Consider the following 22594-nt stretch of genomic DNA (forward strand, 5'->3'; position numbering starts at 1 on the left):
AACGGATGTCTTGCTCCGGTCTCCTTTCAGCCTGGTTGTTGGCCATTTGCTGTCTGGCTCCCTCATCTTAGAACTCTGCTCTTCCCAGCCTTCACTCATTCCTAGACTCAGATTCTCCATACTCGGCATGGCTCTCCCACCCCACTCAGAGCCAGGGCTTTGGAAACTGGTCCTGACAAATTTTGGTGAAGTGATCCTATCAGATCAGCTTCCTGAGGACTTTGAGTTCTAACAAAGTATTGGGGGGACAATGACACTGCAAGGAAGGAATTTCAAGTATCGCTAACTAAAACAGTGGAGGAATTATTTGGGAGGAATGGGCCTTATTCAATATCTTTCTACTCTGGCAACCAAAAAAAACCCCAGATCTCAGCACCTCTATCCATTTACTTTTACATATTTTTTAAGTAACTTAGCAATATGTGACAACTATAAAACTAGAAATCTAGCGTACTTATTATATTCGTTGTAAAAGCACTGATGAACTGAAAACCACGTATGCTGCTGGTAGCAGTATATATTGGCATCATTGCTTTGCAAATGGTTAGTATTTTATTATAAGATTAAACACACGCTTACCATACAGCCCAGAAATCTCAATCACACGTACTTTCCCAAGGGAAATGAAAATCTGTGTCCACATAAAGATCTACATGTGAATCGTTTTAGCAGCATTCTCCCCAAGAGTTAAAAACTGGAAACAACCATAACTTCCACCAAGTGGGTAAACTTATTTAGACCGTGCATGAGATGGGTACTGCTTAGACACGAAAAGGAATAATCTGCTGATGTATGCAACATGGGCAGATCTCAAACACATCATGTTCAGTGAAAAGAGTCAAACTCAAAGAAGTGTAAACAAATCTTGGAGATATTGTGGGTTTGGTTCCAGACGACCACAATAAAGTGAATATCATAATAAAGTGAGTCAAATGAAGTTTTTGGCTTTCCAACATGCATAAAAATTACCTTTACACTACACTGTAGTCTAATAAGTATGTAATGGCATTATATATTTAAAAAACAATGTACATGCCCTAATTTAAAAATCCTCTGTTGCTAAAAAATGTTAACGATCATCTGAGCTTTCAGCGAGTCATAACCTTTTCACTGATAGAAAGTCTTGCCTCAGTGTTGGTGGGCACTGAGTGACCAAGGTGGTGCTTCCTGAAGGTGGGGGCAGCTGGGGCAATTTCTTAAAATAAGGCAAGAGTGAAAATTGCCACATCAAATGACTCTTCATTTGAAAACTTCAAGGCCATTATATGGTTATTAAGTGGCCTAATTTCAATATTGTGTCTCAGGGAATAGGAGGCCCACAGAGAGGTAGAGACAGGGGGTCAGTGGAGCAGTGAGAACACACAATTTGTCAAGTAGGCTCACTGTCTTATACAGGCACAATTTGTGGCACCCCAAAACAAATACGATAGTAATACCAAAGATCTTTGACCATGTAACAAATATAATAATAATGATAAAGTTCGAAATATTGCAGGAATTACCAAAATGTGACACAGGGTCAGGAAGTGAACAAATGCTATGGAAAAGCGATGCCGATAGACTTGTTAGATGCCGAACTGCCACAGACCTTCGATCTGTAAAAATACATTATTTGTGAAGTAGAATACATCAAAATGTAATAAAATGAGGTATGCCTGCACATGATGCATAAGATTCCATTTGTATTGGCAGCATAGCACTAACAAAACTGTGGAGACAAAAATCAGAGCAGTGGTTTCCAGTGGCTGGACATGGGGTAAGGGAATGACTGCAGAGGAGCAAACAGAACTTTCAAGGGTGATGGAAACGTTCCACATCATAATCGTGGTGTGCTTACAAGACTGTATACATTTGGCAAAGTTCATTGATCTGTACAATTTTAAAATGTTAATTGTATTGCATGTGAATTACTCCTCAATAAATTTAACTTTAAAAGTATATGACGGGTGCCTGGGTGGCTCAGTTGAGCATCGGACTTTGGCTCAGGGCACGATCTCTCAAGTTTGTGAGTTCAAGCCCTGCATTGGGCTTGCTGCTGTCAGCGCATAAATAGCCCACTTCAGATTTTCTGTCCCGCCTCTCTCTGTCCTTCCCCTGCTGGTGCTCTCTCTCTCTCAAATATAAATAAAAAAAACATTTAAAAATCTTTTAAAAAGTTTATAAATTTCTTTTTAACATTTATTCATTTTTGAGACAGAGAGAGACAGAGCATGAATGGGGGAGGGTCAGAGAGAGGGAGACACAGAATCTGAAACAGGCTCCAGGCCCTGAGCTGTCAGCACAGAGCCCGACGTGGGGCTCGAACTCACGGACCGTGAGATCATGACCTGAGCCGAAGTCGGCCGCCCAATCGACTGAGCCACTAAGGCGCCCCTAAAAAGTTTACTAAAGAAAAATATTTTTGAGATATTTTGAATCTCAGATGTGAGAAAAAAATGTTTAAGGAAGAACTTATTGCATATTTGCTATAAGACAGGCACTTTGCTGGGATCTAAGAATATAGAGATGAAAGACAGTCTGTGACTTTAAGGAGCTTATAGTCCAGTGGAGAAGAGACAGGAGCAAACAAAACCACAACATTGAGTGATAAGTGCATTAGTAGAGATACACACAGCAGGGCTGGAGCACACCCTGGGGTACCTAGACCAGGTTTCTAGAAATGATGGACTCCCTAAAGAGAGATGATGCTTGAGTTTGAGTCAAGCTGCCGTAGGGGTTAGTGAGCCAGATAACAGAAGGACATCCTTAACTAAGGAAGTATAAAGTACAAAAATAGAGGGAAAGAGAGAGAGATAAAGTTCTCATGGATCAGCTCTAGTCTTGAAAATTGCCAAAAGGAATAAGGCAATGAATGAATAGGAGAAAAATTAGACTTGTCAGAAAGTAAATTCCATGGCAGTGAGACATATTAAAATGTGAACTGTTATTTCCCCAGGAAATGGTAGATGATCTTGAGAATCCAGAAAACCAAGTTCATAAGATAAACAAGACTGCTACATGTTAAGAACGAGCACTCCTTGCTTTAGCATAGTGGCCTATTAATTCTTCAATGGCTCAAGAATCAACACAGACTTTATTGATCTGTTCCATTTCTAATTTTTACTACTTTCCTCCTATATGTCCTATCTACTTCAATTCACTAATATAATAGTTTGGCTTCAACTTTCTTCGCCCTACATTTTCACCTTTATTTTTTTAATGTTTATTTATTTGTTTTTGAGAGAGAGAGAGAGAGAGAGTGAGAGACAGAAGTGGGAAAGAGCAGAGAGAGAGAGAGAGAGGGAGAAAGAGAGAGAATCCCAAGCTGGCTGTGTGCTGTCAGTGCAGAGCCCGATGTGGGGCTCAAACCCATGAACCTGAGCCAAAACCAAGAGTTGGTCACTTAACCAGCTGGGGTACCCAGGCACCCCACATTTTCATCTTTAAAAAAAAGGTAAGCACACAAAAATATGGCTAGTTGTCGTGCTGTATCATTGTGAGACATATAAAATCGTTTACCTGATGTATTAACTTCATAGTACAAAAGTCCCTTCCCAAAGACGCAACAAAAACAGTACAATCTGATGATCCCTAAAGCATATACCTAGTCTCATAAAGCAGGTTCCTGCATGTTATCTCACAATACTTCTATTTCTGTTCTCCTGGCCAAAACTGAGTTGCATGGCCTCACCTAACTGGAAGGTAGGAAAGAACACATAGTCTTTATTCCAAGCAGTCATGTGCCAGCTGCTAGAAAAGGAAGAATGGGTAGTGTAGGATAAGCAGGAATCTCTGAATCAAAGAGGAGATTTCCCTTATCCCTCAGAATACTGGGACCATAGAGATAATGCAGTTTCTCGTTAAAATACAAACTCTAGAACTTCATTGCCAAAATTTTCCTTTGATTTGGAGCTGTTTGTTTTTTCATTCTGTATTCATTCCATTCATGACCCTGGAGCCTCACAGTTTCCTTTACAAAGCACTAAGGACAGTGCCTAACGTAGAGTAAGTGCTAGATAAATACTGGCTGTTATGGTGATGGTCTCTGTGTCGTGAAGCCAAAGAATCTTATAGTTACAAAAGAGATAGTCCAGTCTAATCTCTGCCACCGTCTCCCACCCCTTACCCAAGTAAGGGTGCTCATTTACAGTCTTGGTGCCTCACTAAAATAAGGCGATGAATTTGGTAGATTAGTGCTATACAAAAGCAAATAGCACTTAATAATATATTTATAAAATGAGAAAAAAAAGTCTTTTGCAGAATTGTGTCTCCATTTAAAAATACTTTTTATTGCATTCAATTCCATCTCTTTAGGACTTAAAGTTTCCATGACTGGTGGCTTGTCAAATATGCCTAGGTGTTTCTACCTCTATTAACTGCAACTTTTTATGTGAATTCTTTCCTCATTTATGAAGATCAGAATCTCTGTTCTGTAGATGATAGTACCAAAACCTCCCAAATAAGAAGTTCCACATATATATGCTTATTTTTAATTATTGATTATTAGCTTATTATAAACAGGCACATTTTCTAATGAGCTAACTATATTCTTGGTAACAAAATTGAACAAAATTTACAGTTGCCTTTTTCAGTTTTTGTTTTGTAGCCATTGATAGTCTTTGCAAATTTGCATATTGTTTTCTTTTTATAATTCAGGCTCTTATTTCTAAGAATGTCACTGAAAACTTGGCAAGAAAATACTAAAAATTTTCAGCTTTCTGTGTATCTTTTGCTGTGAACCACAGTCCAAGAAATACCATTTTGTCATATATACTAATGTTATATTTTGATAGATAAGATATTTCCTGATGGCTAATTTTGCAAGACAGACCTGAGAAAACTCAGATAAGATTGTTGACCTATTATTTTTATTTTATTAGAAAGCATCCTGGGTAATTTCCATAGCATCAAAATGACATGGGGGAAAAAGAGTAATAATTACATATTTTTGTTAACTGCAGTGTAATAATAAATAAATACGAGAGAGGACATTTCCATTAGATTTTCTTGTTTTAGAAAATTAAGTAGAAAACAACACTGCAGTTTACTTAGGGACAAACTGTTTTGAGAACTGAATTTATAATTAGCCCAAAAGACAAATCACATGAATTATTATACAAAGGAAACAAATTTGCTTCCAAACAACTTTATGAAAAGGAGTCAATCCAACAGATCTTGGATCATACTCTTTAGGAGACTAATTCATCTCTTGGGAACTCTGATCAAAAATAAAATCTTTCAAGTGTTTCCTTATCCACTAATAAGTCCAAATTATGAACAATGTTTCTAACATCTTCGTCTCATAGCTATCCACAGTCTAAAATCAAGAAGTCAAATTTTATCCCCTGTCTTCAAATTCACAAACACTTCATCATCACAAGAAGTGGCTCCAAGTCCCTCATTCTTTCTGAGGTTAGATTGAGACCTGTGAGCAAATTTGGCAGCCTGGTCATTTAATGCCACCTTTAAACCATTCTGTACCCATTTATTCAACATACAGTGCAGGTAGGATGAAACTGATTACCTGTTAATAAAAATTGTATGCCCTTTCCAAAGAAGTGGCACTGGGTATAACTTTGTATTTTAACTTACTTGCAAACGTCTCTTAATTTGCAGTTTTTTCACCCCTTTCTTTATGAGCAATGAAAGGAAGGAACAAAAAACTGTACCCTATGTCACCATAAGTCAAATGGCACAGATCTGCTGCATTCGTTTACTAGGACTTCCATAACAAAATACCACAGGCTGGGAGGTTTAAATAACAGAAATTTATTTTTTCATTGTCCTAAAGCCTGGAAGTCCAAGATCAAAGTATCGACAGGCTTGATTTCCCCTGAGGCCTTTCTCCTTGGCTGCAGACAGCTGCCTTCTCCCTGGGTGTTTCTGTTCTCAGAAGTACAGGGTGTGGCTTCTCCCTCTGCCTCCTAATCTCTCTCTTTTTTTTTTTTTTTAATTTAAATCCAAGTTAGTTAACATATAGTGTAATAATGATTTCAGGAGTAGAATTTAGTGATTCATCACTTACACATAACACCCTGTGCTCATCCCAACAAGTGCCCTCCTTAATGCCCATCGCCCATTTAGCCCATCCCCCCCACCCAACACCCTGCCAGCAACCCTCAGTTTGTTCTCTGTATTTAAGTCTCTTGTGGTTTGCCTCCCTCAAAATGATCTCCTCCTCTTATAAGGACACCAGGCGTATTGAATTAGGGCCCAGCCTAATGATCCCACTTTAACTTAATACCTCTTGAAGGCACTACTTCCAAAATAAGGTCACATTCGGAGATACTAGGAGGGTTTCAACATATGCATTTGGGGAAGATGTAATTCAGCCCGTAACATCTGGCCATCCTAAAATGTTAAAATCAGACAGGAAAGGACCTTATTTCAACCCTTGACAGCCTTCGATTACAAAATCCTAAAATGTGTCTACCTTACATGGCATTTCATATTTTACTTTGGGATTCCAAATCATTCTCTGCACAAGGACATTTGCAGAAACTGAAGGGACAAACACAGATTCATTTCTTAATTTACTTCTACTTGCTAAGGTAGGATTAGTATCCTGAGAAGGATAAAAAAAAAACAAAAAAAACAGCAAAATAGTCCCTGTTTTTACTAAGTGTGAGTCCTCTGTTCAGCTTACCTTTGTGACTTTTGAAACCAGGAAGCTTCTTGGAAGATACACTAAAGGATTTAAAATTTAGAACTTTTAAAAAAAAATCACTCATTCATGGGGCGTCTGGGTGGCTCAGTTGGTTAAGTGTCTGACTTCACCTCAGGTCATGATCTCACCGTTCATGAGTTTGATCCCCGCATCGGGCTCTGTGCTGAAGGCTCAGAGCCTGGAGCCTGCTTTGGATTCTCTGTCTCCCTCTCTCTGCCCCTCCCTTGCTCACACTCTTTCTCTCTCAAAAATAAATAAGCATTAAAAAAAAATTTTTTTTTTAAATCACTCATTCCTTGGAAGCCACATCATGGCAAATATATGTCATGTTTTGAACTACAAATAATAGGATACCTTCCTAACAGGCTTAACTGTGAAGGACAATTCTTATCTAACATGCAGCCCAGTAGCTAGCAGTTCCAGTTTGGTGAGTTCAGTACCAAAACGAAGGTGGAACTCAGGGCTTGTTGTCTCCCCTCTGAGGTATCAGAAGTTGGTTTCTGTCCTCTGCTGGTTGCCAGGTTGACACCAGTCATCACCTCCTTTCACAAGTGTGCTCAGAGCCTGGAAGGGAAGCCTTTATCCTCCTGAATCTCTTCTTATCAAGGAAGAAAGCTTTGCCCAGAATATGCTACCTCAAAATACGACTGTAGAAGTCCAGGACGTGTCACCCCAAATATGCTGCTTTGGTACATTGATTGTTTTGAGTTATAAGCACTTGAAAAATAGCAAATACAGGGAGAGGCTTTCTCTGAACTCCCTTTTCAGTCTAAAGACACATGGTCCAAAAGGAACTCAATTGTTTTAAATTTCCTCCTTAGGAGTTTCAACAACCATGAAAAATTGGTAAAATTGGACACCACACCCAGACAGACTTTGTCACAAACTACCATACCTCCCATCTATTCTTCTAAATGTCCATTTGTCTTTCCTAAAAATGATTTACTTTCCCCTAAGAGGCCTACATTCCTCCTCTTTGTTGATTAAAATGGTATTTCAGCCTGAATCTTAAGCCTTCTCAGGGAGTTACTCATGTTCCCCTAGTTATTTTCTATGTATACATGAGGTATACATACTAATCAACATTTGTCTATCTTTCTATGTTGTTTATTACAGGGGTCTCAGCCAAGAACTCAGAAGGGTGGAAGGAAATTATTTTTCCTCCCCTGTAGTCCCAACCTCCCCTAAGGCATCCCTGGTACAGAGAAGTGGAATTTACTCCATTGCTTTTCACACAAATACACAACAGAGATGGTCATATGCCAGAGAGAAGTGCTTCCTAACTAATTTTCTTACAAAAACAACATCCACTTCAGCAGGAGTGGACTTTATTTGCATTTCACCTGAATCTTTGAGAGAACTTGAGTTTATCAGCATTATTCTGTTTTAGTGCCTTGTTTCAATTATCTAGTGCTGAAAACATGGCTTCAAAATAGTATTAATTTCTTTTGCTGACTGATCTTGGGCTGAGTGGACTCAGCTAAGCAGTCCTTACTTGGCTCTCTGTGCAGCTGCAGTCAGGCAGCAGGGGCAAGGGTCACCCTGAAGCTTTCACACGTAGCTGGCACTTGGGCTGAAGTCACTCAAACAGCTATGAGTAGAACAGCTGGGGCTCCTTGGTCATGTCTCCATGTTTCTCTCTGGGAGACCTCCCCATATGGTGACCTTAGGGGGACATTTTGCACAGCAGGGGAGGCTCCATATGCAAGTGTACCAAGAGGAACGATCAGAAGCTGCATAGACTTTTCTAACCTAGCTTTGGAAGTCACACAGTATCGCTTTAGCCACATTTATTCGTCAAGGCAGCCACAAGACCACCCAGATTCAAGAGGTGGTCTTGAAAGGAGAAGTCTCAAAGAATTGGAGGACATATTTTAAATACCACCACACACCCCTTCAAGATTGGCCCTCCCATCATCTATTCAGCTGGACCACCCTCAGTTTACCTGTGAGTCCACAGAACCTGCTTTCCATGGCCATCTGCACCTCTAGGCCCTCATCTCTCATCACTATCCTTGTGGACAGTTCCCACTTTCATTTCACACACCTCCCTTTGCAGGATGGACTGTTTAGAGAGTGAGGTCTTTGTGAAAAGGAACCAGGATTTCTGGTTATCCATAGCTAAGACAAAGACTCTCATAACCAGTGTTTCAAGTTAAATTTTAGTCCTTATTTCCTCTCATGCTTTTTGGTTTCCAAAGAAGGAAAATGCAGAGACAGCCAACTAGCAGTGGGGAAAGCTCTCCTATGCCAGCGAGGCCCAAGCCTACCAGCAGTCAATGGATATAAACACAGAAACAAAAAGCAGTCGGGGCAGTGTGGAAGGAAATGGCTGCCTGTCCTCCTAACCCTCTGAAGGTGGACTGCTTGTATATAGCTTTGCCCACCTGAGCAGAAAAGATGAGCATCTGGAATCTTAGCTTTCTCCCTTGAATGCCTCTCCACTCAGTATCAGTCAAGCTGACCGACTTTTCCTTCAATAAAAAATTCAAGTGAGAGCCTGAAGTAATGAGTATTCTTCAAAAACAATTTCACCAAGACATATTAAATGAAATTTCCAGTGGCAGCTTAACCATTTTAGGAAGAAAAGAACCTTATATAATTTACACATGTTGGTAAAAGGAAAGGAAAGAAATTCCGTGATGCTCAATCTAGGACATAGACTCCATTATGTGGAAATAAATTCCTCAAGACCCCAAATATCTTTGGTTCAGTCTTAATTTATATTAAAGTTACCTTGTTTGTTCATTTGTTTGTTTTGTTTTGTTTTAAGCAGGAAACATTGAGGGATGTGTTAGGAAGCTGTTTTGGTGAGCACATTTAAGAATGCAAACCACAAGATTTACAACTGGCTTTGTTTGGATAAAATAGAACTGAGCATACATACTTGTCAGTTACCATAAAATATAAGTAAAACTTACAGTTACTCTGTATTTTGTCATCACAAAATTGAGTTTCTGTGTAACTGACTATGAGGAGAAAAAAGTTTTCCCATAATCTTCAAAAAATTATCTTACTAGTTTTTAGGACTTCTACTTGTAACTTTTAGGTTATAAATATTTGTTTTGAGAAATTGCATTCATTAAATTGTTGTAGGGAACTATTCATGGAGAGTTATAAACTCTGCCAAAAAGGTTGATTTTATCCACCAATCTTGAACTACTGGTTCACTACTTTTTGACCTTGTTCAGTAGTAAAACAAAAACACTATGAACAGTTTCTTAAAATTAGGAACATTGCCAAAAGCATTCTTATTTACAAAAACCGTATTGCAAAATAACTTTAATAGACCAACTTTAAAACACGGTGTAGAATCCTGATTTGTCATAACCTGAGCATGGAGCCCTGGTGAGATGCCCTTTGATTTCCTGACATTCCACCTAATAGATGTCAAACTCTGAATAAGAAGCATATTTTGAGGATTTTGGGAGAATCAATGTCAAAAGAAAAAATGGGTATGGAAACCTCAGAAACATGGTATAAAGTGAAGAGATGAATATAGGGAGTTAAATTGTGAAATGTCATGATCCTATTTTTTTTTTTGACAGCATAAAACTCACATCAAGATTAAAACTGAAAACAAAGGAAATTCGTGTCTCATAGAAGGTTCCTAACCACCCTGTCAAAGGGTGCTCCCCAGTTCCAACCCCAAGCATTGTAGTTACACTGAAGTTTAAGTTTATGGGTGTTAAGAATATTTGATAAAAAAAAATGACCGGATTGACAAAAGAAAAATGGGGAGGAGGAACATCGTTTTAGCTTAATAACAGTGTTATTATATTAGGACATAACAAACAGATACAAGACATGGTCTTTGGTAACAGCCTGACTTGAAAAAACATATAAAAACATTTTGGGGTCACTTGAGGCAATTGAAGATAGCCAGTATACTAGGAAATAATTAGGAGTGATAATGGCACCATATGATATAGGATTATATGCTGACATATTTTGGAGTGAAACTTCATATAGTCAGTCTACAATTTAAAATGGTTTGGTGAAAAAATACATAGATGAAGTGTATGTGGTAAGACAACAATTGGGTATAAAAGTGTTGAGTATACTCTTTCTTCCCATTTTGTTTATGTATAAAAAATTTCAAATTAAAGTTTTTAAAGTACATGGATGTTACTCCTGTCCCCAGATTTTTTTAATTCTTAAAATAAGAAGGAAATGTGTGTTAAATTTGGCTTAAGAAGATGGGACCTGTAAGTTCAAAGAGCTAGCAAATATAGCCAAAGTGCTGTTGTTCAGATGTGAAGGTCCTCACCATTGAAACAAGTCTAGAAATGTTGCATCACCCTTTGGTTTCTGTGGACAGTCTTATGCCAGCTATGCTTGAATTTCAGGCTAAAAGGTAAAGTGTAGTTACCCCAGGAGCCAACCAAGTCCACGAGAGGTCAAAAGGGTGCACTCTCATCATGGATGGAGCTAGAGGCTAAGTGAAATAAATCGGTCAGAGAAAGACAAATACCATATGATTTCACTCATATGTGGAATTTAAGAAACAAAACAAACAAAAGAGGAAAAAAAGACAAACCAAGAAATAAACTCTTAACTATAGAAAACAAAATGATGCTTACCAGAGGCAAGGTGGATGGGGGAATGGGTGAAATAGGTGAAGGGGATTAAGGGGCACGCTTGTCATGATGAACACTGAGTAATGTATAGCATTACTGGATCACTATATGGTACACCTAAAATGAATATAACACTGTATGTTAACAACACTGGAATTAAAATTAAAGAAACAAATAGGTAATAAATAAATAAATAAATAAATAAATAAAAGTGTTGGACTCTCTTTATTGGTTTCAGTGTTTCTGTCTCTCAAACTAAATGAAATAATTGGTCAGAATAAGCCTCTGTGTCATGATATAACAATAATAACAATGAATAACACTATAAATAATAATAATAATAATAATGCCTAACATTTATTAACCACTCAGGGAAAGGCACCATAAATTGGTTTGGACATTACAGGTGATGCTTCAATATTATGATAGATAAAGCATGTTGCACATACTGAGCTATGTGGTCATTATGAATTGTCTTTCCTTAAGCCAGGTGTTCAACAGAAATTTATTAAAGTCTTTCATAGCATCTAAATGGGCAAACTCCCAAGGTTAAGCACTATTGGCCAACTGTATAGGGGTTATATGGGCAGCTGGGACACCCTTCCCTCCTTATACCTTTTTATCCTCTAACTCCTGCCTGTCCTGACTTCATCCTTCTGCCTTCCAGAAGGACTTCCTCCATTCCAAGCGGGCTGAGGCTGTCTACATACTCCCTTACTCCACTTGTAGCCCTTATTATACATCTAATCCTTTGAGCCACTCTACACAGTTCAAGACCAACATGTTCAGATCTCTATTAATTTTTTTTCATATCTCTACTGATTCATCAACTTATCCCTCCTGCCCTTACTAGCCAGAAATACTGTGTCTTCCTTCTGGGAACCTCCTTTATGCACAAATTCTCAGGAACAGAAGGAATTAACACAGTCTGAAGAAACGAGTGGGGTGTTTTTCAGTCTGGCCTCCCCATCCAGAAACCAGACTGAGTCAATCCCTGAGGGCTGTGGCTTCTCATAGACATCTGGAGCCACCAGCTCAGCTCCCAGGGTTATTAGGAGGATCAAATGACCTAAAGTAGGTGGCAAAACTCCACAAAGAAATAACTATGGCTATGTGACTTGTTAAATAGCCCATGTTGGGTTCATTATGTCTTCCTTATTTAATACTTTCTACTCTACATCAAAACTTCAACATTTTATTTTTATAAAACTTTTTTCAACTGTTAAGAACCCGGCATGTATTCAGGAGGTGCTCATAAAATATTCACCTATTCAAAAAATATTCTATAATAGACTAAGGAAGCATAAGACAGTCATCTCCAAGGAACTTGCAATTGAATGGAGAAAATAGTGGATGTAAGACACGCTTGCTGTTACATGAAAGTACATGTAGGCAGTGCCATCGGAGTACAGAGAAGTAGACTTCTGACGGGCAAGAGCCTCATAGTGTAAATTGAGGTTTACTGAAATGTTATTTCAGTCTACAGTGATAGGAGGAAGAATGTGAAGTTTTCCTTTTTCTCCCTATCCAACACTGCCTCCTAGTGGTGCCATGGCCCCTTTGCAGTGCCTCTCAATTCCTCCCAAGGGAGTACAGGGAGGGAAATGGAAACATCGAATCAACAAGTGGCTATAGAATCTGAATCGATTTGTGAACATCACTTTTAAGTTGAGCCATTGTAAGTGAAGCCTTCATTTCTTTTGTTCTTCCCTTCCAGGAAAACGGTTCTACCATAGAAGTGTCACCTACTATGGGTCCTGGCATTTTTATCACAGGGTGCACTGGGAGAAGCAAAGCACCCTCAAAAAAGGACATAAAAAGGAAAAGGAGAGCTCTTCCACTGCCTTCATGGAAGGGCCAACTCCTGTTCCCAAGCTGCAATGAGAGAAGCCTCCTCGTGGAGACTGCTCAGGGGAAGAGGAAGGTCACAGTTCCCTGAGTTTGAGTCTGGGACCTGAAATATGGTCCCAAGAGCATTGAAATCTTGATGCATGTATCAAAAAACAAAAATGCTGTCATGTCAAGAGTGGAGCTGTTTTCTGTTTTGGAGGAAGTGATGGCTTAGGTCCTCTTTGGGGGCAGGCTGTTACTTGCCCTGGAGAGACCCCCACGATAGGCCAAGTGACAGTTCAAAGACAAAGCTGAGGCTCTAGAATCATGTGAAAGGTTGTCAATGAAGCAAATGGAATTCCAGCTTTGAATACTTTCTGTTCCATCAACAAAACAAAAATGTTGACATTTTCTTTCTAAATATGTATGGGTTGGGACATCGTGTGCCTGAAAATGGTTATTTCTTTTTGTGGCACGTGAAGGTTTTATTGGAGAGGCACTAACAGGAGCCCAAAGCTGGAGCAGTCATCTTCACCAGAAACTTTGCAAGACTTGATGTAAGTCTTGTACCAGAATTGCTGCCTCCAGGCCTCACTGAGGAAGTGTGGCTCAGAATATAACTCACTGAGAGCAGGAATTTTGTTCCATGGATATACACTGCAGGGACTAGAACCTTACTGGGTTCATAGTAGGCATTTCAATGTTTGTCGAATGAACACATGAAGGAAAAGTGCTACCCGTTTCCCATGCAAACCAGTTCTGCCCTGGGACAACAGGGAAGGGTAGGTTTGGGAACAGAAGACAGAACCTGAGGCAGAGCAGTGCCTAGCTGAGTTGAATTTTCATGGTATTGGTGAAGTAGTCTGACAAGAAGGGCAAAAGGGAGGAATATGGAAAATCATATTCCTGGTCATCTGTGAGGGCCTGATGACACAGAAATGAACCAGGACACCTTGAAGTACAGCAGTGTTTCTGTGTGGACAGGTGGGGATTTTGGTCATTTGGACACTAATGTAAATGTGGCCTCCACGGGCTCCCAAGCTGGGTGACCAGGTTAATTGGTCAGCATAACTAGCACAACCCAGCACTAGCCACTTCTTGTGTCCGGAGCAGCTCTCTTCTGGTCTGCTATTCCCATATTTTAAAATTGGAGCGCATAGACATTGGGTCTCGTTTTTAAAGGAACATGCTGTAACTATAAATTATAATTTCTGGTCTTAGATTATCTCCACCATCAGCTTTCTTTTTACCTCTGATTATTGAAGGTAGAAATCTAAGAATAATGTCGCTGGCCCTCTTCACAAATTCACCCATCCTTCTATTACTTCTGCTCTCTTCATGGTGCTTATTCTGCTTCTCTCACAAAACGTGACTCGTAAGACTTTAGGTTATTATTAATATCCTTACTAACACCTCCTGCCACCTTTGACTTACTCTCACCCCAATGACACCCATGACAATTCACTTTCCTCAATATTTTTATTTTTTCAATGTTTATTTATTTTGAGAGAGAGAGTACGAGCAGGGGGAAGGGCAGAGAGAGGGGGAGAGAAAGAATCCTAAGCAGTCTCCTCACTGTCGGTGCAAAGCCTGATGTGGGGCTCAATCTCACGAACCGTGAGATCATGACCTGAGCCGAAACCAAGAGTTGGATGCTTAACTGACTGAGTCACCCAGACATCCCTTCCCTCGATATTTTTTAATCTTGCTTAGTCTACAATAATATCCTCCTTATTAGCCATTCTATCTCCACTCCGGTCCATCTTCAATGCTACTGCTGAAACCTTCTGAAGGTCCCCAGTCATATCTCCTTCTGCCCTCAGGTTTACCTCCTTAAAAAAAAAAAAAAATCAAGAAATCCTGCAATGGATCCTTGGATACCAAAATATCATAAATTTCAGATCCCATACATTTCAGAATTTCTCTTTTCCTGCCACTAAAACTTTGAGCAGAATATTCTACACTTCTAGAATTAACTTACTTATCTCATATCAAGATATTTTTCATCTCTCAGTTACTCTTGAGAAAAAGAACCATATACTTTTAAGTATGCTTACCTCCTACTCACCCTTAATTGCACACACCAGGTGCATACAGTATCAAATCTTAATTCTATATTTTTTGAATACTACATGTTTAATCCATGAGAACCTCTTCAGAGTATTATTTCCTTAAACAGAAGCTATTGATTGGCAAGGAGTGAGCCCTAAAACAAATAGGGTCAATTACGATACTTTTCAGATTCACTTGATGAATGCTGGACTAGTCAGAGCCCTTTCCTGAAATTTTTGAACATGGGACCAGAAATAACCCTCATTTTCTTTCAGGTGTGTTTCTCAATATTCATATGTTGAAGCCCTAACCTTCAACATGACTATTTGAAGAGAGGGTCCTTATAGAGGTAACTAAAATTAGATGAGATCATGATCCAGTAGGATTAATGTCCTTCTAAAAGGAAAATACACCGAAGCTCTCTCCACACCACAGAGGAAAGGTCATGTGAGGATGCAGCAAGAAGGCAACCATCTGCAAGCCATGAAGAGAGCTCTCACCAGAAGCTGACTTGGTCAGCACCTTGACTCCTACCCTCCAGAATTGTGAGAAACTAATTTCTGTTGTTTAAGCCACCCAGTCTGGTATTTTGCTACTGCATCCTGAACACACTAACTGCAGGCGGCGAGGCTGGAAAGTATGTGTTAACAGAAGACATGTTTCTGCCATACTGAAGAATGGATTCTAAAAGGATAAAGCTGAGACAAGAGACAGAGAGAGTCCTAAAAGCACGCCTGTCCTCCAGTTATTTATACATAGAACAAAGATTAGAACATTAACAGAAGCATTCTTCTTTATTCTTTTTTGTACTTAGTATGCATGAATTGGTTTCACATCAAGAAAATGTTTCTGGGGCACCTGGGTGCCTTAGTTGGTTGGGTGTCTGATTCTTGATTTCAGCTCAGGTCATGATCCCAGGTTCGTGGGATAGAGCCCCACATCAGGTTCCATGCTGAGTGTGGAGTCTGCTTAAGATTTTCTCTCCCTCTCTCTCTCAAAAAAAAAAAAAAAAAAAAAAAACTTAAGAAAAATAAGGTGTTTCTGAAATGGCAATATAATACATTGTACTTATTAAGTGTTCTATACACATCCATTTTTTTTCTTTCTCAGCATGTTTAAAATCATCTATAATAAAAAAATTCTACCACTTAAAAAGCTTGATTTGGAAAACAATGATCACAGATGTGTTATTTATGCTAGGCTGCTGCCATTTTGAGAAATGAGGCTAGGGTATCTTTTAAGACTTGAGAAATGAACTGATATTTAAAATTGGTTCTTGAGAAATGTATCATTTTGTTTTGTTTTGTTTGTTTTTACATCTTTCAATCCTATGGAGGGATTTTGTTAGCTGCTTTTTGTCCAGATCTTTATTGATAAATACAGAGTTAAACAAAAAAGAGGCTCCTAGTTTCTCATCCGTGACAGGCATTTCTGGCCTGTTTTTTTCTAAACGTGTTACAACTAAATTGGAAAGAACCCTTTAAAAAAAGTCATCCTGATAGTAGGATAGAATCACAGTGGAAAAATGACTGTTGTATGTATCATGAAAGTTTTAGCTCAAGTGCATTAGTTGAGGTAAAATGGTCTGGAGAGATGTAACAAGGCCAAGCAAGAACATCAGCCAAGAGAATATTTTTAGCAACTCCCCAGAAGGAAGATGATGGCCTCCTATAAGAGGTCAATAAAGATCTGACATAGTCTCAGAATTCAAGGAAAGAGCCCATCTTTGATTATATATTAATGACACATTTATAATTGGAAGCCAATATTCAAATCCAAATTTATTTACACACACACACACACACACACACACACACATTATATTTGGGCATGAAGGCTACAAAAATGTAATATAAATTCTTCTTCCTCATGTAACATACTCCATATATGCTTTGAAATTACCATTTCAATACAGAGCTATTTTCCAAGCAATCTAATTGTAAACATGTAATCACTTTTTTTCACTGGTATATTACACTAGGACAAAAATTGGAAGCTGTCTTGTGCTTTGATTAGTTTTCTGCATGAATGAGATGAATCCTGCAAAATATCCTTGACTTGAAAAAGTTGCTTTAAACAAAACATAAGTAGCAGCTATGAAACTACAATTTCAATAGAGGTAGGCAATTGGAGTAGATACATGGCTAGATTCATGGAAATCAGAAAAAAAAGAAAGGAAATAAAAAGTTGCCTGTCTGTAAGACACAGATCTATCAAACATAACACAATATTGAATCAGTAATGGAACAATGTTCAAAGACAATAAAGTCTGTGGGGGGGGATAAACCAGTAAAGTTTTCCTAGGTATTTTTCTTTCTTCTTTCCTCATGTAGGAAGTACCAAGGTAAGTAGCAGATGAAGAATTGTTTTTGGAATAAGACACATCTATATTTAAAGTCTAGTTCCAATGCAATTGCTGTGTGTTTGATCTCTCACTATTTCCTCAGTTTCTAATTCTTGCTAATAATAGTAACAACAACTGGCTGGGATCAAACGTCCATGTGTTTGTTTATGTTTAAACTTCTTGTTAAGTTAGTCATATGGCTATCAGATTGTATTGCATTTTATGAAACCAAAAAAGACCAATCTAGGGACTGTATGTAGGGACATGGCCATTTGTTGTGTTAGTCTCTGGAAAGAGATCACAATTGCTGCTTTCTCCATCTCCTATGTTCCAAAAACATCGGTCCTCTTTTTGCAATTCAACCATGGCAAGCAATTTCTTTTCCTTGGGATGCTTTTCTCCTGACATTTATCACACAGCTGGCTCTTTGTGTGTGTGTGTGTGTGTGTGTATGTGTGTGTGTGTGTGTGTGTGTGTGTGTGTCAGTTCAAATGCTACTTCCTCTGAGGCCTTTCTAGCTTTCACTCCATCATTTTTCCTAAGACATCACACTGTTGATTCCTTTATGGCAGTTCCCACTATAGACAATTATCATGCTTATTAATTTATTTACTTGTCTATCTCCACTGACTAGAACAAAGTAGGCTTTCAATAAGCAATTGATGGCTGGATAGATAGATGGAGAGATGGATGGCTGATGGATGGATGGATGGATGGATGGATAGATGAGGAAGGACACAGTCTGATAAAGATCCTCCTCCTCTGTCCATAATCTGACCACTTCTGATTACCTGTATGACTAACACCTACTCATTGTCTCCAATATTTCCCTCCTGGGTGATTACAGTGGGCTTCTTAATGGATCAGTCTACTTCTACCCCTGGGTCCTACTTCAACACAACAGTCAAGCTAATCCCTTTTACAATACATGTACATCTGTATTCTATAAAAACAAAACAAAACAAAACAGGGGCACCTGGGTTGCTCAGTCAGTGGGGCAACTGACTCTTGATTTTGGCTCAGGTCATGATCTTAGAGTCCTCAGATCAGGCTCCACGCTGAGCATGGAGCCTGCTTGGAATTATCTCTCTCTCCTCTCTCTTTGTCCCCTCCCGTCAAATAAACAAATAAATAAACTTAAAAAAAAAACACACACACACAAAACAAAACCTGCAGTGGTTTCCCACATCCCTCAGAGTAAAAGTCAAAGTCCTTATAACAGCCTACAAGTCCCTTCTTAGTGTGGTCCGTCCTTACCTCTCTGACTTCCCCTTCACTCTTAGTGATAACTGCTATTGCCTTCCTGTTCCTTGAACATGCCAGGCACTTTAGGGCATTTGCTCTAGACTGTTCCCTCTTCCTATAATGCCTTTTCCTCATATATCTAAGTGACTAACTCCTTCACCTTCTAGTCTCTATTTAAATATGACCTTCCCATTGAAGTCTATCCTCACACCTTATTTTCTGCTGCAACCAATCACCCCAACCTCATGCCAGCTCTCCCTGTTGGTCTTGTTTTCCATAGAACTTGCTGCCTTCTAACATATTATACAATTTATTTTTATATTTTATTAATTGTCTTCCCTGCTACCTCTCACTATAATGTAAACTCAGTTCATCCATGATTCCCAGGTACATACAACGGTGTCTGGCACATAGTAGGCACTCAATATCTGTTAAGTTGAATTATTAGTCTCAGTGCATACAAGTCCTGATGAACAGATTACAAGATGTTGCTCTCTGGGTGGCTGCATCCAGGACCCAGGAGGAGGGAGTCCAAGTTAGATGCCTGGAGAATTGCCAGCTTTGGGGAATTTGTGCAAAACTCTCAAACAGCAGGAATGGGTCTGCAAACTCTGAACCAAACTGCCTATAGCAGCAGCATCATTCTTGTATTCTCCGCATCTACTTGCATTTGTGTTCCCTAAGGAAATCTTTTTGAAACATTCCTGTCTGCTGTAAGACACCATTTATGGCCACCATTTATTAATCCTCTAAGTACTGTTCAGGGTAAATGGTAGAGTTTACCATTGGATGGTTCCAGTGGTTCCATTGGATGACACAGTAGGTGGGAAAGTCAGGGAACCCTGCTTTGGTTGGCTCCTGGCTGCGAAACCTACGTGAACTAATGTAAGCAAAACTGGAAAAGGTATTTGCCAATGGAAGCCTAAGTACAGGCACCGATGTGCCTCACATCAGAAATTAGAGCCACGAACGGAAGGTTCCTACAGTGTTGCTTTGTTCTTTTAAAAAAACAAGCTAGAAGCGCGTCCCCGCCACTCCGAGCAGAGTCCCGGCGGGAGCCTCGGACCGGACCGCAAGGCCCTGTTGCCGGAGCAGCCGCCCGCCTACCACCTGGAGGCCCGCCCGGGGGACTTCGCCCGCACAGCCACAGGACCGTCGCCGCCGCGCCCCCGCCGCCGCCCTACACCCACCCGGTCACAAGGATACCTACCCCGCCGTCCCAGGGTCTACGTTTCTATCCACCGTCGAAATGTCACCAGGTACCCTGCCCATTCCATTGTCGTTGGAGGCCGCCCCAGTCTGCAGAGTCGGGTTTGGGAGGACTTCTTCACCTTCCTGGGCATCTTCCTGGGCATCATTTTGTTCCCATTTGGGTTCATCTGCTGTTCTGCCTCCAGGAAGCAAAGATACCCCAAAGGCGGAGCAAGCCTTACTTTAAAGGGAACGATACACCGGACATTCCTACATCCTGACATCCTTTCTTAATGTAAATGTGTACAACAGCTTTGTTTGATTAAACTTTCAGGATTGTTTTGTAAAGTGAGGTGGGATAGATCTGGCTAGTGTGAGCTGAGGTTCGTGAGCACAGGAGTCATAGCCATGGACACGCAGCAACACTGCCCCCAGGGTAAATGACAACCCAATAAAACACTGCTTTTATTTTTTGCAGTGTTCAATTTGAGAAAGGTGAGAAATAACGTTTTAAATAAACGAGATTCATACCATTGTGAAACACACACACACACACACACACACACACAACCACACCCTGGGGAAAGACTCTTAGTTGCTGACTTAATACCTGGTCTCCTCTCCTTACTATATAGAACTCCAATTTTACTTGGCCATCTGCCCAGCTAAGACATTTCTTGGCCTCTTTGAATCCAGGCATGAACATGGGACAAAGTTCTGGCCAAAGACATCTAAGCTGAGGTCTTTGGAGCTTCTAAAGCTCTTTAAAGAGTGCTCACTTATTTGGCATGTTCTCTTTCACCAATCTTTCTTCCTGCGGAAAACAAAGAAAATGGCTGGAGCTTCAGGAGTCACCTTACAAGAAAGAAAACCACACACTGAGGAGAGCTGAATGACAGCTACACTTAGGATGTGGGTGAAATTGCGAGCCTGCCCTACCAGCCCTGACCAGCTCATAGACCCTGCTTTGTGTCAAGTTGATATGGATATGAGATGAAAAGATACATTTCCTTTTCTCAGAGAGCCAACAAGAGAAGCAGCTAACATTGCACACTTGGTATGTACCAGAAACCATTCTTTGTGCTTTACATGCATTAGAATAACTATGTGCATTAAGTATTTATACAGATGAGAATACACATCTAGCAAGGTTAGCTATTCATGGTAATCCAAGACTTGAAGCTGGATCTTCTATCATGTGTGTGATTAACTACAATGCTCTACTGGTTTCCAGTCTTATCAATTATAATTCAAATTTGAACTCAAATTCAAAGGGATAAAAGTCTTGATGAAGAGGAGTACAGGGAACATAGGGGACAGAGGGGAGAATGTCAAAGTTTCCAGCAGAATCTTGGGCACTTAACAGGGTGTCAAAAATGAGTATGCATGGGGCACCTGGGTGGCTTAGCTGGTTGAGTGTCCAACTTGGGCTCAGGTCATGATCTCACGGTTTGTGAGTTGCAGCCCCACATTGCCTTCTCTGCTGTCGGCACGGAGCTCATTTTGGATCCTTTGTCCCCTCTCTCTCAAAAATAGTTTTTAAAAATGAGTATGCATTCACCAAGAAGCAGAGCAATATGAGATGTGATGAGAGTTCTTAGTTTGGATCTCAAATACGAAGACAGATGCTAAATAGGTAGATTTTCAATTATAGCAATCAATGTGAAACGGACAACGGACCTAGAGGCTGTACTGATCGCTCTTCCAAGAAACTTGACTGTACAGGTGAAATGGAAATAGGGTATTCATATTTGTAAAGTATTCATATATACACTGCTATTAACAGTGTATTGAAGCTACCCCAGTCAACATTTAATCAAACATGGAAGATAAAGTATACTGGAAAGACCATGAACTTTAAGAATCAGGTAAAACTGGATTTGAAACCTTGTGCTGTCATTTATTTGTAGCTTTGTGTAAACTGCATGCCTTCTGTGAGCTTGTTTCATCTGTAAATAATTCAACTTCATATAGAACAGCTACAGACTACAAATGTGATTTTGAGCATTAATACGAATTATAACAAAATTTCACTTAAATATATCTCAAATGGTCTTTATTAATGGAAAAACATCACGGAATTTCTATTTAGTAACGGATACTAATCTCAAAGAGATACTGTATGGTAAAGATTAAAAAGGAGATTGGAATGAAGGTTGTTTTGTTTCCTGATGGCCACATTTCAACACTTCTAATGGACTCTGTTCCATGGGACTTTTGGATGGGTCTTGCAATCTACCATTAACTGTTAACAGCTCTCTCACTAAATTCTTAAGTATAGCAGACATTTTCACTAAATTCTGTCCAGCAACCTCTATTCTGGGATCTTGCCCCTCGACCCCTCCCCATCTCCACTGCTAGTTACAATGCAGATTTTTAAAGTGAAGGGCAAATATTTAAACTTAGCATCAATTTAAAGAATTTTTCAAGTATCTTAAGCATTCAACCTCTTACTTTATCCCATCTTGCCATGGTAACATAGCCCAAACATAACATTTTCACATGGAAACTGTTTTATAAATTGTGTTATGTCAGAAATAGTAAAGCACCTCTCAATATTGAGATGAAGGCTATCAGAGGATATCAGGCTGTTTTTTCTTTTTACTACAAAACAGTATCTTTCATATCATGTCATAAAAGCATTTCAAATCACTTTATGAAATTTGTAATGAAAGTTAAATTCTCCTCTGTAAAATGCTGACAGAT

At 39.5% G+C, this 22594-nt stretch overlaps 1 pseudogene; it reads left to right on the forward strand.

Annotated features, from left to right (window-relative positions):
* Positions 1-1550: 1550 nt before the first annotated feature.
* LOC125939088 (brain protein I3-like) lies at positions 1551-20182 on the forward strand (annotated as a pseudogene).
* Positions 20183-22594: the final 2412 nt, after the last annotated feature.

This window comes from Panthera uncia (assembly GCF_023721935.1).
Source record: "Panthera uncia isolate 11264 chromosome B2 unlocalized genomic scaffold, Puncia_PCG_1.0 HiC_scaffold_24, whole genome shotgun sequence".
In the NCBI taxonomy this organism is placed as follows: domain Eukaryota; kingdom Metazoa; phylum Chordata; class Mammalia; order Carnivora; family Felidae; genus Panthera; species Panthera uncia.